The sequence below is a fragment of the Lucilia sericata genome, unplaced genomic scaffold (assembly GCF_015586225.1).
Source record: "Lucilia sericata isolate MDLA Ls3-8-SP2 unplaced genomic scaffold, ASM1558622v1 Contig002248F_arrow, whole genome shotgun sequence".
In the NCBI taxonomy this organism is placed as follows: Eukaryota; Metazoa; Arthropoda; class Insecta; order Diptera; family Calliphoridae; genus Lucilia; species Lucilia sericata.
In genome coordinates, this window is record NW_023996073.1 from 31,025 (window position 1) to 35,000 (window position 3,976).

A 3,976-nucleotide genomic window follows, 5' to 3' on the forward strand; every position below is an offset into this window, starting at 1 on the left:
CCATAGACTGATCTATATAGTGAAGACCATAGACTGATCTATAGTGAAGACTATAGACTGATCTATAGTGAAAACTATAGACTTATCTATAGTCAAGACTATAGACTGATCTATAGTGAAGACTATAGACTGATCTATAGTGAAAACCATAGGCTAATCTATAGTTAAGGTTATAGACTGGTCTATAGTCAAGAATATTGACTGATGTATAGTCAAGACTATAGACTGATGTATAGTCAAGACTACACAGAAAAAAATAACTAATATTAACAAGTAATTATATAAAATTGTTTAACTGTTAACTGATATTGTTAACAATTTTTTTATTAACAAGTTTGTAAATTATCATATTGACAATTTTCATAAGTTGATTAAAAATATTATATCAAAATATTAAAAATAAATGAAATTAAAAGTCAAAAGTAAGAAACAATTGTTTCTATAAATTTCTTTTATAAGAAAAATAAAATATGGATGGCTGAAGAATGGAATTGCGCTAAACTAAGAGGTAAGACTAGTTATTGAGTTCACACAAGCAGCTATTACATTATCTGAGTTCTCATTTGAGTTGTACAGCCATTGAATTCATAAAAGTTATTTCAAGTTGATGGTTTTGGAATGTCCTATGCTAATAAAACCTTATACAAGTTATTTAAGCATACGACTCAAAAGCACAGACAGTGTAAAGGCAGCTTTATATTGGACTACTCATATACATATAATTAAACTAATCCATCATCTTTTACTTTTTAAGATTGTGAAACTTCCTGGTTAAGTTGGTGGTATCCATTGGACATATTTTGAAAAACCCACTAAATTTAATTTCAGAACACTGCATTTGCGATATATTCGTTACCAACATAAGCCTTCCCAACCGGGACACTGGTTTTAAATTTGTATATCTTAAGATAACAATTTGATAATGTAAAACTCCTAGCCAAATACGTTACAAATCTGGAAGCAGGAAGAATAGGTAGATCATATGTTTTTCCTTTTATACACTTTGAATTAGATATTCAATAATATTTTAAATAAAACTTGTCTTAATAGACTACAAAAATGGTTGTAAATGCAGTAACGAATTCTTTAACTGGGTACGATGTTTGTTCAAGATTCATAGCTTAGTGCAGAGTTATTATAAATTACAGTGGCCAACAAAATTTATAAAAAGTCGAACCCCAGAGACCAAAGTACACTTTTCTAAACTCAAATTTCTCTATCACATTAGGATTTGAGACGCTATAACATGGCAATCACATCTTTATTTATATTCTTGTGTCGTCTGAAAGTCCAATCTTTCGTCTTTTAAATAAAGGTTTAACTTTGTAATATTTTCTTCCTACTTTGAGATATCATAATCCAAAGTAAAAAACAGCTATAAATTCAAAAAATAAATTGTCTTTATTTTACAGCAAACATTTCAGCGGAAAATTCAAAAAGTATTATATATATTTCGATGAAAAAAAGATATATCTGAGGTTAAAGCTTTATTTTAAAGTCGACAGATCGAACACTAAGACAACATAACAAATTTTATAAATAAAGATGTCTTCGCGCTGTTATAACGGCTCAAATATGGCCAAAACGGGATCTTTTGATCTTAAAAACACGATAACTCGAAGTCAGCTTTGGATTCAGCGCAGCTCAATCCTTTAGAAAAAAATATTTTGGCCTTTGGGTTAAAATTTGTTAGCCTGTGTTATCTAAAACAAAGTAATTTGTAAAACCATTTATTTAAAATTTATAATAAAAATAATAGAAATGATATTAAAATTGCATTTTTTATTTAAAAAAATATGACAAATTTATTATAGAAAGTAAAATTAACCACCAACAGTATAATTGTTCAATATAATAAATCCATTGTTTAAATAAAATTGTTGGTTGTCAACAATATAGTAGTTCTATTTTACAAACTAGTTGTTGAAAAATATTGTCAAAAGTTACCAATTTTAAATAACAAAAATATTTTTTGTATGCACAAAAACCGTTGTTGGTGCCTTTTCAATTAAAAAAATAATTGTATTTACAAATTTGGTTATTAATATGACAATTGATTTGTCGTAATTTTTTTTCTGTGTATAGACTGAAATATAGTCAAGACTGTATAGGCTGATCTATAGTTAAGGTTATAGACTGATCTATAGTCAAGAATATTGACTGACCTATAGTCAAGACTATAGACTGGTGTATAGTCAATACTATAGACTGATGTATATTGAAGACTATAGACTGAAATATAATCAAGACTATAGACTGATCTATAGTCAAGAATATTGACCGACCTATAGCCAAGACTATAGAGTTATCTATAGTCAAGACTATAAACTGATCTATAGTACAGAGTATAGACTAATCTATAGTCAAGACTATAGACTGTTGAGACTACAGACTGATCTATTGTCAAGACTGATCTATAAACCAATTCTATAACTATATCTAGTCTAAAAACTGATTCATAGTCCAGAGTATAGACTGATCTATTGTCGGGACTGTAGACAGATCTATAATCAAAACTATTTAATGGTCTAAAGACAAGACTTTGGACAGATCTATAGTCAAAACTATTTAAAGATGCAAATACAATACTATAGACTGTCAAGACTATAGAGCATTCTAAAGCAAACTATAAGCTGATCTATAGTCTATATAGACTAGACTGATCTGCAGTCAAGACTGATCTATAGTACAGACTACAAACTGATCTTTTGTCAAAATAGACTGATCTATAGTCCGGATTATAGACATATATATAGTATCTGCAGCTAAAGCTGACCTACAGTCAAAGCTATAGATTGCTTCAAGTTCTTAAATTTTTGGTAGGGTTCTACAAAAATTCTCTCTAACAAGTCTTCTAGAATTGATCACTAATTAATTCATTAGTCTATTAACTTCTTTTCTTTCGATTTCTTTACAGAATTTTAAATGATCATGCTTCCCATAATAAAATAGCAAAAATATATTCTTGTCTTAATCAGTATAAATATTGAAAACTGGAAATTAATATCCATGTTCCCAATTAATGCTGGAACTTAATGATGTATTAAGTTTCCTATAAAAACAAGACTCATAAACACAATTTCAAGTTTCATTCAAAATATTCAAATGATTCACAAAACATTTTTATACAATTCATTCAATCATTCGATTGCTGGCTCACTCGCTCGCTCGTTCACTTAATTATTTCAATATTTTTCAAAAGACATTTGATATTTCGATTGGAAATTCAAATAAATCCTGTTTCTAAACATATAAAAATTTCAAACGTGGGCGTTTTTTTCTTAATTCCATTATATTTTGCAAAATTTTGTTTGTATATATATTTTTTTTTGTGGGTATTTTATCAAATTTATTAAAAAAAAATATTTGTATTGTATTTCCAACAAATCTACTTATTGATGGCTATTAACTGTATATTTTGATACTTTTTCGTGTTTCTTTGAGGTTTTATTATGAAAACAAATTTATTTGTTTTTTTTTGTTGTTCATTTTTTTTGTGAAGATTCGTTTATAAATTGAAAAATACAGTAGTTTTAGAAATGATCAGCATAAACAGTGTGGTTTGCATAACAATAATTGGCTTATTATTAAATGAAAACACAATAAAGATAGATTTAATAATATATGATATTTTGATGTTTCAAATTAACTAGAGGTGTAAGTTTTATGAGATTTTAACAAACCAACTAAACAAAAAATCCATCTAACCATTCAACGAATAACCAAAGAGACAAAGTACCAGTCAGTTGGTTGCTGCGGGTTTTTATTTCTTCTTAAGCGGGTCATTAATATTTGGTATTTGAAAAATTATGATGTGATTAGTTTTAATAGAGAAGAAGTTAACAGATGAAGTTATTTGACAAAGAAGAATACAAACATTTTATCAATTGGTCTTTGTTTTGACAGCTTAAAATGAGGAGTGTCATCTCTTGTATGCTGGGTATTGATATATGTATAGCAATGACCTAAAAGTATT

The 3,976-nt window shown here is 27.7% G+C and overlaps 1 long non-coding RNA gene across 1 annotated transcript; it reads left to right on the top strand.

The window, feature by feature from the left end:
• Positions 1 to 397: 397 nt before the first annotated feature.
• Positions 398 to 1,719, top strand: LOC119613694. The gene is made up of 3 exons (XR_005232249.1): positions 398 to 508; positions 755 to 973; positions 1,051 to 1,719. It is a non-coding gene; the product is annotated as an uncharacterized LOC119613694 (long non-coding RNA).
• The last annotated feature ends 2,257 nt before the right edge of the window (positions 1,720 to 3,976 follow it).